The sequence below is a fragment of the Artemia franciscana genome, chromosome 10, assembly GCF_032884065.1.
Source record: "Artemia franciscana chromosome 10, ASM3288406v1, whole genome shotgun sequence".
Lineage (NCBI taxonomy): Eukaryota > Metazoa > Arthropoda > Branchiopoda > Anostraca > Artemiidae > Artemia > Artemia franciscana.
In genome coordinates this window covers 41,508,632-41,521,300 of record NC_088872.1, presented here as the reverse complement: position 1 = coordinate 41,521,300, position 12,669 = coordinate 41,508,632, and the positions used below count along the sequence as shown (strand labels likewise).

Sequence of the window (12,669 nt, the reverse complement as noted above, 5' to 3'; positions counted from 1 at the left end):
TAAATGATTTTAAGATGTTTGCTATCACCAACACTTATTTCTTAGAGTTCTCGCTACTATTGAGACCGATCCCCCCTTTACCTTCAGCTTATAAATAAATATGTTGAAAAACACATATTTTATTTTTTCATGTAAATTCCTTCCAATTAGACAAAATATCCCAAGAGTGAAAATTGAATCTCATAATCATGATTTTTATTTTGAATAATTTATTATCGCCAAGGATAATTTTCTTAATTCTTTCACAAAAGACGATTTAAAAAATCATTCACGAAACAGCCAAGAAGGATATTCATGATTGTAGTAAATTATTTTGATTAGACTGAGAGATTTTTTCCTTCTTTGCAATATTTGGGAGACTCCATTTTCAACTTAGAATTACTACTACCACTATTTACAACTCACTCTAGCATCAAGCTACCTTAAGGCAACAAAGCTACACACTGCACCTGTCTATTCAAAGATTTACTCTTTACGCCGTTCGATGGAGCAGGCAACTTGTGGGGGAACTTTAGGGCGCATGAAGTTCCAGTTTTCTTAAGTATTTCCAGTGAACTCCGCCCACCCTATTGAGAAATATATGTATTAAAGCTGTTAGGATCCTCGTACACCACTCTCTATATAAACTGTTCAGATGTTAAGGTTATGTCTAGTTTGATATTGTCTGAAGTGCCATCCTTATTATTCCTCTTTTTTTTTCTTAACATTACTAAGTTTGAATTCAACCACAAAACGGTCAGTATGTAACGATAGCTTATAATTATGGAAGAGAAGATAAAGAAACCGAGAACCACAAAGCATTTGGCACACATTCACACATAGTACACATTTCCCCTCCCATGGGAGGAAGTAACTTGTGGGTAAACTTCATGAAGGTTGAAGTCTCAATTTTGGTACTTGCTAATTAAACGAAACACACGCAAGAACTACGCTTAGTTTAGATCTCAGAAAACCGGTTTCATAGCAACAAAAACAAGTTACATGTGATAGATGGCATTGGACTTGTACAATTTGCGCTATAAATTTACACATTAGGGGGAGGGGGCTTAGGTTAGATTAGACTATTTTAGGTTAGGTCAGGGACGCTGTCCAAATACTCCCCCCCCCCTTAGTTTGCAAATATATAGCCCAAATTATATTATTACATAAGCTAAAGGTTATATAAAGGCTGTATTTCATTAGGATTAAAATAACTTCACTTCTTGGGCATGTTTCATTTAAATAACAAATACCTCAATTTTTCTTTCATATTCATATAAAATCTTTCAGATCTGTCATATGAAATCTTCCCACCCTGTTTAGAAAAAGTTTTACTAAAGCTGTTAGGATCCTCGTACGTCACTCTTGGTAGAAGCTGTCCGGATGCTGCGTCTGATGTGATGTTGGGCTGAGGTGTTTCTTTCCATCCTTATACATTCTTCGGACATAGCTAAAACGGAAACTGGAATTTTGAAACCGGAAAAAGAGATATAGAAACCAAGGACCATAAACCACTTTGGCGCACATAGAGTAATAATTAAAAGAAAAGGTAGAGTAGTAAGAATAATTTTAATAAAGGTAGGAAAAGCATGTGCCTGCTAAATTTTGAGGAAATCGTTTCGAAGATTTCCCGAGAGAGGGGGGACATAGCTCAAAAAACAATAATCAGCTGTCAAGTAATTTTATCTTTTCTGAAAAACTTCGGCTTATTTCTAGTTTTCCAAAGGCCTAGCTGTTACCCTTGACCTTATCTGTAAAAATATTTCTTGTGCGAGATTTATGTATCAAAAACTAAAAGTAAAGATCCAAATTCTTTAGATATTCCTGGGACCAAGAGGATTCTCTCTTTCGTGCAAAGATATTTAGCAGGTCCGTTCAAGGCTTTGACGAAACTATTGTATTATTTTGTTCTTTATCCCCAACTAGGTGGGCGTCTACCCTGGATCTTTCCTTCAAAAGTAACAAAAGTCCCATTTAAGTCCCGAAGCTAAGTTTTATTTTGAAGACTCTAAGCAATATAATATTGCTTATTAGCTTCTCATTAGCTTATGCGCTTCTAAAAATATATACTAATTACAATGACGAAGAAACAGGAAATAGACAAACAAAAGATCGCATTTTATGTTTGGTGTTTTCTATTATGGAATGTATATTGGCACAAGTTTCTTTCCTTGGAAAAAACCGCGGTCACATCCGAAAAGAATAAATATATAATAAACGTAATCTTGTCTTTTTCTCAGTTTGGTGTCAGATTAGTCTCGGTGACGGTTAAGGTAACTATTCAATTTATTTTAGCATTGGATATCAAGGGTTTTGATATAAATTGAAAGAGGTAGATACTCGCAGACGTGGATACTTGCGAAGCTGTGGTTGATACTTTTCAGGTCAAAACTATACCTGCTAAATTTTAGAAATAATTAATTAATTGGCAAGCATTAAATCTTTTATAATATTAAATAGTTGATAAAGAAGTGCTCTTTTTACTACAGGAGAACCCAATATTTTTTATTTATTTTTTTCATTTCTTTTTAGTGTCTTATTAATCCAATCTCACTGATTTTTAACTGTGATGAAAAATCCCTATTTTAATTCCATTCTATCGTTGCATAGATAGTAATGTAATTTGATCAACAAAAGGTGCATAAAAGCTTTTCCTTTCTTGGGAAATCTTACATACTTACTTGTGTCCCCGACATCCTCATGGGTCCCGTTGGTACCATCCCCTTCGCACGTTCATTCATCAGTTTTATATGTGATGCCTGGTCGTCAGCTTCTTCGAGAAGGCATAGGAGGTTACCTCCGAAGTTGTCTTCCCATCTATTCCTAGGTATTCCAGATGGGCGTCTACTCTGGATCTTTCCTTCAAAAGTAACATTTGGCAGGCATGATTTTTCCATTCGGTGCATGTGACCCATCCACTTGAGTTGTTGTAATCGCACTTTATATGGAATTGTAGTTTCCCGCTTAAGTTGCCTTCAAAAGTCTTCCTTGCAAGTTCCGTCTAGATACGTCACACCAGCTACGCTACTGCTACTACTACTGCTACTACTACTGCTACTACTGCTAACAACTCACCGCAGCACCAAGACGCCTGAGGCCAACACAGCTACGCACGCTCCTCTTCCATCCTAATTTATTCAAAGCCTATACGGCGGAGATATTTCGTCTCGAAGGCCAAGCACATCCTTTTTGTGTAAACGTTTTATGTTGTCTCTAACTTTTATGTTCTTCGGGTTATTCGCATGCCGAAGCTATCTGAAACAGATTCAAGTTTGGAGGCTTAGGCCTGTAGACTGAACTCAGTTTCTTCTAGCTTCTTGTGGTCGTCGGCATAAGTTGTATGCTGTTAATGTTGTATCGCCAACAATTTTCCCAGAAGCCTCTCAGGACTCTGGGTTTTGTTGGTGCATTAGCAAGATATTTGCCTCAACCAATTAGATTTCGATCCTAGGAAAGAAGAGGTTCAAAGTCTAATGAGGTATCATAAGTATTACCTTCACTAGTTCAGACGGGGCTCATCCTCCCAAACATTTGAACAAACTCTTACCTTTCCACTTTTTATTCAGTGTTCTTTTATTTTTCAGACAAAACAACCCATGGCCTTTTATGCCTTTAATATTTAATTGATAGTTAAGGCTGAAGGTAGTCCGTTCTATTAAGTTTGTCTGTGTAAGAAAAGCTACAATTTTTGCATTTTTTTTTTGTGCGCAAAACGGTTAAATATTACGAATGAAAGGCTGATAATCAGTTAAAATTCATAACTGAAAGCTTTAAACAGCCTCCCCTTCAGCAATTCTGTGATGATAACGTCTACGTGATATAACTTTTCAAACAGATCACCATTCCAATCTCATTCTGAATTAGGCTTAACTAAAACATAAAAAAAAATAAAGGTATATGCGTAAAAAGATTGTTCTCATGATAACTTTAAAGCTGCATATCAACAGATATTAGCCTAAGAAAAAAAATTCGCGCAAAGGTTTCAAGCTCATCTCTTCTAAATATGAAAATTTAGTGTTTTTCCGGAGCAGGATGGAATTTCATTTCATTCTTTACTCTCGTTTGGAAACGCTTGTTTTTTATTTACAGATAGACTAGTTTTCTAAGTCTAGAGATATTTTCTAACATTAGATAAAGAAAGAAAAACGCTATTTAACAAAGATCATTTAAAATTCTAAACTTAGAATTTGGAGTTCTGAGTTTTCTTTTAGCTGACTTAGAAATAAATGTCTTACTTACCATTATAAAATTTTAAGTAGCCAAACTGGCTTGACAACTTTCTCCGTATATTCTAGTTCGTTGTGTCACATTCGACAATTTCATATGTTGCATGATTAGGAAAAGTTTTGATTTTCAGCTGCATCGATACCCTTTGAACTGTCTTAGTCGTATCAATCAATCAATCAATCAATATTTATTAATTCAAATTCAAAATACACGAAAACAATATTTCTTACTTTCTCATGTAAAGTTAACGTCAAATTTCTTGGGAAACCTGACCTTGTAATCTAGTCAATTGAAACTGAACTTTTTTTCTTTTCAGAGAATGAGGGCTATAGTATTCATCCTGCCTTTGTTTATTTTTTGCAACCTTTTTATCAAAGAAGCTGAAGCCATAAGTTGTGGCATTGGAAGACCAGCCTGCGTTGTTTCATGCCAGGTACAAAATTGTGCCACAGGCTACTGTGGCTCAGACAAGATTTGTCGGTGCTCAAGATGTGGCACCGGAACTCCAAAATATCCAAGCATTCCCGGTAAAGGGAACAAAAAGCCAACCAAGAAACCAACGACTAAAAGACCCACCAAAAAAACCGAATTCTAGGAGACCAATGAAAGGACCAGGAAAAGGATAAAACTACCAATGGCTTGAAAATATACCTGCTTTTGCATTTTGGAAAGAAATAAACAAATAATCTTGCATAAATCCATTTACTAACTTTTGTTATTTAGATGCATAGGTATGAGAATTTTAAATAAAAAATTGGCAACATAAATTACCAAGGCCGACCAAGGGCATCCATAATAAAATTCCTACCTTAAAATGCCAAAATTATACAAAACGATTAAAAATGAATAAATTGGGATTTTTGAAGTGTTTATGAAAATAAAAATATTTTCAAACCTTAGTTAAATAACCACTCCTTGTTTGCTCTAGGCATCTATTCTTCTGTTTCACATTTCCTTTGAGCGATAGTTCTCAAATGTATTAGCCTATAACATTTCATTAAAGCTGAAGCCAAAGCCCTCTTATGGGATTAAATTCTAAAAAAACAAGTTTTTTTTAACTGAAAGTAAGGAGCAACATTGAAACTTAAACCGAACAGAAATTATTCCGTAAATGAAAGGGGTTGTCCCCTCCTCAACGCCCCGCTCTTTACGGTAAAGTTTTTATTGTTTTAAAAAGTAGAGTTGGGAGAAAAAGTCAAACTTTAGCGTAAAGAGCGGAGTGTTGAGGAGGGGCAGCCCCTTTCATATACGGAATAATTTCTGTTCGTTTTAAGTTTTAATGTTACTCCTTACTTTCACTTTAAAAAAAACATTTTTTTTTTAATTTAATGTCTCATTATTTTTTTTTTAATAATACTGAAAAATCCAGCGTTCCCTTTATGGAAATTCTCTTCTCCCTGATAGATTCCTCCATTGAAACTCCCACGTAACCCCTTCCTCCAGACCCCACACCACCCCCAGAAAAATTATCCCTGAAACCGTCTGTATACATCCCAATAACAAGTACCAGCCTATATGTAAACAATGGGCAAAGTTCATAACTTCCAGCCCTTCCCCTGTGGACTCTGGGGGATTAAATCGTCCTCAAAGACAAATTTAATAAACTTTTCAACTATAGAACAGAACGGCTATCTCAAAATGTTGATCGCATTACTTTGGGAAAAAATGGGCGTGGGAGGGAGCCTAGTTACCCTCCAATTTAACTCATTATAACTTTTAATTTCCGTTAGAATGAGCCCTCTTGCGACATTCTAAGACCACTGGGTCGATATAGTCACCCTGGAGAATCTTTCTTCTGGCAAAAATACAAACTTCCGCATTTTGTGAATAGGATCTTCAAACCTCTACAGTAGGATTCTCTGATACGCTGAATTTGTTGTTGTGATTTTCATTAAGATGCTATGACTTTTAAGGGGTGTTTCTCCCTTTTCTAATGTTCGCAACTTTTGATGGGTAAGACTAAACTTGATGAAACCTATATATTTAAAATTGGCATAAAAACCCGATTCTTTCGATGTATCTATTGGTATCAAAATTCCGTCTTTTATAGTTTTGGTTGCTATTGAGCTGGGTCGCTCCTTACAACGGTTCGTTACCACGACCTGTTTGATAGAATATTGCCATTGAACAATGGCTAAGAGAAAAGATAAGAAACTTCAGCTAGCCAATCAGGGAATTTAAAGTCGTATCAAACTGTTCACTGTAATGAAGGGAAAGTGAAGAGAAAACAAAACTCTAAAACTGGAAATTTACTTATAGTCTGTACAACATAGGAATCGCTGTTTATGCTAATTTGGGTACTTACGTAATATACTGACCACGTTGAAGAAGTGAAGTTAGGTTAATCATAAAGAACTATACCAAAATTTGATAAAAATACAATACTTTAGCAACAAAACTATGGAAACTACAACCAATAATTATGGAAAGCAGCCCACCCAGAACACATTATATTTAATACCTAACCTTATCAATTCTATAAATTAAATATTTAATTAAAAATTACTACCTAGTACTTTATCTCAATCAGGCTAAGCGAATTATTTCCAAGCGGACACGGAGACACCGGTTTTAAACAGATCAAGAACAACAGTATGGTCAGTGTAATATGTAAGTACCCTGATTTTGAACATACACAAAATTAATTAAATCCAAGTTTACCCCAATATTTTTAAATAGGAAAGTTTGAATACTTTTAGAAAAGGAGGGTATCACCAAGGGGAAAATTAAACCTTCAGTTTCAAAATGTTTGAGAGTGCGATTCTCTGTCCTAAATATCTGCTTAGATTTCCAATCTTGATAGTTTCTTAGATGACATTATCTTAGAAATTTTAGTTCCTAGTTCAAATAGAAAGATTTATTCAGAACCTTAAAAATACGTATTTTTCAAATGCAATGAAAAGTAAAGGAAAATTTTGGCTAACCAGGAAGATTTTAATTTTCTTAAGGCTGAAAATGAATGCCTGAGGTTGTTACTGCACATTTCGTAAGTATTCAAGAGTTACTTTTAATTTCATGACCACTACATGCTTTCATTTTAGTCTCAAGAAATTTCTAGACGAAAGTAAAACAGTTCAAAATAGGGATGAAACCTTTTAATTGACAGTGAACAGATGTAAAAAAATTTAACTGGATATTTCGAACACATAGTATTTTTACTGCTGATGATGAACACTGTATATGTGTTCGAAATATCTAGTTAAAAAATTTTATATCTGTTCAGTGTCAATTAAAAGGTTTCATCCCTATTTTGAACTGTTTTACTTTCGTCATGGAAAGGCAGTGTGGTCTTCGAAGTTATCTAAGAAATTTCAATAATTCAAGGATAGCCGGCCAAAACAATTTTTTACTTTTTAATGTATTTGGAAATTAGAGCGATTTTTCTGATGTTTTAACTAAATTATAAACTAATTATTAAAACTACGACCCAGGTAGAAAAGGCAAAAATGAGAGGGTGATTTAAGGTGCTTTTCTATGGGGAAACAATGAAAAACAAAATTCCCCCTTTCCTAGATTTTGAAAAATACATTTTGGAAAAACTTTAGAAATTCCTATATTTATTGGAATACAATGACTTTTGTTATCACAAAAATTTACGATTCAGAAATCGATAGTATGTTGCATATAGATGGCAGTTTGTAGCTAATAGAGTTGATTTTTATATTCGTTTGGAATTACCAGAGTTCGCAATTTTTACTACATATCCGTTGTTATTGCTATATTATTTTCCTAGATTTTTTTTTCTTTTTGCTTGAACAATATCTTCCATGAAATTTTAAAATTATTTAATGTGCTATCAAGGAAACGAGTAAGAAAGAAAGACAAGGTACATGCTATTTAACAAAACACAATAGATACAACGAACAATTTCTTAGGCAAAGTTGTCTTTGTTTCGTTCTGTTTAATTTTTTCAAGTATAGTCGTTGCGGAAATAAAAATAGAACGTTAAGATATCTGTTCCTAAGGATTTTTGAATTTATGTCCCTAGGCCTTGTCAATGAGCCAAATTAAAAGTTGCTTTACTTTGACATAATTGGGTTATACCTTAGAAATAAAAGGTTAAGTTTAATCTAAGTGATAGCATAGAAAATAAAGCTAAACACTGAAAAGGTATCTTCTAAAAACGTCTGTTGGCTTGCGCGGTCTATATGGTAAATTTTGCGCCGTTAGCATTATCAGATTTGATTATATTTAAGGTTGAATTAGAATTCAAAAAGATACCTGAAAGTCTAGCAGTAGACCTGCTTTTTCAATCCCCCTCCCCCACCAGCCGAGCTAAATCTCTGTTTACACCAGTTGACGAAAACATTCTATACCTATTACTTGCTAGAGATATCCACATGAATTAAAGCTATGTATCAAACAGTTCGTGGTACAAACCGTAAATAAGCATCAAAAAGAGCGTATAGAAACAGAAACTCTAAAAAAGGAGTCTTAAAAGAATCGGCTTCTTATGCCGATTTTAAATATATAAACTATTTAAGTTTAAAGGTGCCAATCAAAACTTAGCAGTTGAGAAAGTTTTGCTGATTTACGATGAAGAGGAATAGCACCCACAAGAATTTAAGTGATATTGATGAAAACCATACCGTCAAATTCAACGTATCAGAGAATCCTACTGCACAGGTTTGAAGCTTTTATCTACAAAAATGTAGAATTTCACATTTTTTCTGAGAAGGAAGATCAGGGATGCGTGTTTATTTGTTTCGTTTTTTTCTCAGGGACGATCGTAGCGAGCCAACATTCCTAAAAAATTGGGTAAGGGCTCATTCGAGCCAAAATTGAAAAGATTCTACCACGGGAAAGTGGTGTTTTCTGCCATTTTGTAGCACAAAATTATTGGAACAGAACTGGAAAAATATTGGATAGCCTATTGATTTAAGATTATCAAAAACCCAATTGTTGAGCCCCCCAGATTCAGAAGCAGTAATATCACTTGGGGGTGAATTCGCTCCTAAGGAGTGAAGTAGTCCACAAAAATTTAACAGTTAATATGGACGTTTATTTTTAAGTTTTATTTGACGTAAGTTGATTCGCTTGATATTTGATAAAATTTAGTACACTGGCTTATAAATACTTATCAGCTGTCATCAAGGCAGACTGATGAGTCGTTTTTTTTTTACGTGGGAGAGGGAAAGTTAACCCTGAAACCCCAAAAACGTTTACTTGCATGCCCAAGTTTTCTAAATTCTTACGATCCTTCAGGCAAATGTAGAATAGAGTTTGAGGGAGTAGGGACGTACAGTGGCACAAATTGTTGGTGAGGGGAGGGCATACTCGCCCTTAGATATTCCCTATAGTGTAAAGAACGAGTGTTGAGAAGGGGACAATCCCCCTTATATAAGGAACAATTCCTATTGGTTTTGATTGTTAACGTTACTCCTTAATTTCAACCGAAAAAGGTTTTTTATATTTCAAATCTTAATGCAAATCATGTCAACTATAACGGCTGTAGCAAAAATTAAAAATGTTACTACCAAATCCGGTGGTCATATCCATTGAAATGAAAATGTAACAAAAATCAATGTGGAATTGAGTATGGTAAATAAAATCCTTATAGCTTCAAAGTGATGCTCGAGCAGGGTGGCTAAATATTGGTAAATATCCTAAGCGTGGTACATCGAGTGGCTATAAGTGGAGTATTGAATCGTTGCGTCTGTGTTGACTGTATCTTCTTTTGGCATATAGTTATTAATTATGTTCCATCACAAACACAATGTGCTGAATAAATAGTATGGAAAGTGAAGTGTCATGTGATAAAACTAGTCAAAGAAAAAAAAGAGAAAGTTAAAAGTATTAAGTTTTTATATGAGGAATTCATAGCATGCCGAAAATTGTAAAAACAATAAAATTAGCATAATTTACGAAGAGATTAAAACTGTCGACAAAAACACTAAAAGGGAGGAGAAAACTGATTCAAATAATAAAAAGAGAGTAAATTCCTGGTTGTTCAAATAATTTTTTGAAAATCTATTTCTAGCCTAGCTTTTCTTAAAAGGAGAGAGTATGGAACTTTACCTTCTTTGAAAATTATTTGCACGGCTATTTTTGGATGTAAATTTAATTTTATCTTATTCTTTCCGGGGAATTTCAGGGTGCCAAACCGACAAGCAAATTCAAAATTAAGATGGGCAAACGAAGTATAAATCACTAAAATTGGGGAAGGGTTGCCAAATTTATTTAGGAGCTTAAAAGGGAGTCAGAAGTATTAGCTTCAGGGATAATATTTTTAACATGGCTATCCGATTTTAAATTTGAAGGAACTGTGATACCAAATAATTTCAATGAGGAAGCAGAACTTTCAGGAGGGATTAGATTAGAACAGGGGCCGAGGATTTAAGAAAAATAAATTGGGATTACGTATGCATCCCAGCAACTGACCTGCTCTGATCTTCTTGCTTCTTTTCTCTAGCTTTGGAAGAATCAACGAACATCTCTAGTGCTGCCATCTCAAGAATCTAATTTGATACGAGAAGGCAAGAACTAAATATTTCTTAGAGTACTAAAGCAGAATAATAGGATAGCCAGGGGCATCCCGAGGAGGAGGGGCATATCCCCTCCCCCCTCAGGGAAAACTGAAAAAATTCAAAATGCAATATTACAAAAAAAACGAGTCCGTTGATTTTGAATTAAAATCAAGCAGTTTTGGGCATCAAGCATGGCTAATTTTAGGAAAAGCCAAGACAGATAGTTCAATTGAGTGAGAGGCAAATCTGGCATAAGCCCTTATTAAAATTGTATAAAAATGATGTTAGTTCATTTGCTAATAGATAAGTCCTATCCATTATTCGTGAAATCTTGTATTTTGCACAAAAACTTTAACCAATTAAGCAATTGATTTTTCATGAAAATCATTAAGCTATGGAATAAAAGACCCTTAAATGATGTCAATTTTCCCCCGTATTTCTTAAAAAGAAATAACTAAGTTGATCATACTGAGCTGGAAAATATCCAGCCAGAAGTCCTCATTTCCTAGAGTCATTTTATTTTTGTAAACATGCATGGCCAGATGTTTTACGCTTTCTCCTGAAAATTCTCTGTTAACTTAGAAGGGAAATATAAGTTTTTAAAGAAATTTGAAAGACGATTTGGTACATTTCTGTTAAACGGAACACACTAAATCATTACGCCGTGTAAGCTCTGACATAAGCCTGTTTGCTTCTCTGACATCGGATATGATTTGCTTATTTTGAGTGAGAAAAACTACGAGGTATGTATATTTTTATTAAATATTTACTATACTAGCTGTTGGGGTGGCGCTTCGCGCCACCCCAACACCTAGTTCGTGGGGCACTTCGCGCCCCCCAAGCCCCCCGCGCGCGTAAGTCGTTACGCGCCATATTAGTTACGTGCCATTGTATTTGTGTCCCTGTGTCCCACCTGTGTATAGAGATAGATATATATATATATATATATGTTTTTAACTACGTAAAACATGCGAATATACAACATTCTTTGCTGTCCCATTGTCTGTGCATATAAATAGATTGTCAGGTTTACTGACTCTTGAACATGCAACATATAATTGTCCATGGGAAAAACAATCCGTATTCAGATCTATACCTCATTATTCTAATGATGTGTCCCTGTGTCCCGGTCGTCATTTATATTCCCTGTGTCCCAGTCGTCATTTGTGTCCCGGTATCCCATTTTGTAATTTCTCTTTGAGTGTCCCGGTCGTCATTTATATTCCCTGTGTCCCGGTCGTCATTTGTGTCCCGGTCTGTAATTTCTATTCGAACAGTCCCTGTGTCCCGGTCGTCATTTATATATCCCGCCTGTGCCCCCGGTGTCCCTGTTGTAGTTGTGTCCCTATGTCCTGGTCGTCATTTATATTCCCTGTGTCCCGGTCGTGATTTGTGTCCGGGTGTCCCAGTCTGTAATTTCTCTTTGAGGTTCCCGGTCGTCATTTATATTCCCTGTGTCCCGGTCGTCATTTGTGTCCCGGTGTCCCGGTATGTAATTTCATCAGTTGACAAACATGACGTCAGTCGACAAACAACTTCATGACGCATACAGCTCAATCCTTATAATGACGTCAGTCAAAAAAACATGACGTCAGTCGACACACAAACATGACGTCACTCGACACACACACACACACACACACAGACAACTTATTTTTATATATATAGAGATAGCGGTGGTTAGGGGTTAGGTTAGATATTTAATAGAATGCGTTCTGTGCGGCCTACTTTCCATAATTTTCTGTCGAGGTCTCTATAATTTAGTTAGTTTCTAAAGTATAATATTATCATCGTGTATTGGTATATTTCATTAGGATTAACTTAACTTCACTTATTGGAGCTCATAACTTTACTTATAACTTATAACTTCACTTCACTTATAACTTCGCTTGTTCACAGACAAGCACAGAGGATTTTTCACTCGACTGACAAACAACTTCTCAAATCGGGCACTTTTTAATTTAATTTACAAGAAATGCGATTCGAAAGCGGCTTT

The 12,669-nt window shown here is 35.1% G+C and overlaps 1 long non-coding RNA gene across 1 annotated transcript; it reads left to right on the top strand.

Moving 5' to 3' along the window:
• The first annotated feature begins 2,140 nt into the window (after positions 1-2,140).
• LOC136032198 (uncharacterized) lies at positions 2,141-4,903 on the top strand. Its single transcript, XR_010618675.1, has 2 exons — positions 2,141-2,252; positions 4,523-4,903. It is a non-coding gene; the product is annotated as an uncharacterized LOC136032198 (long non-coding RNA).
• The last annotated feature ends 7,766 nt before the right edge of the window (positions 4,904-12,669 follow it).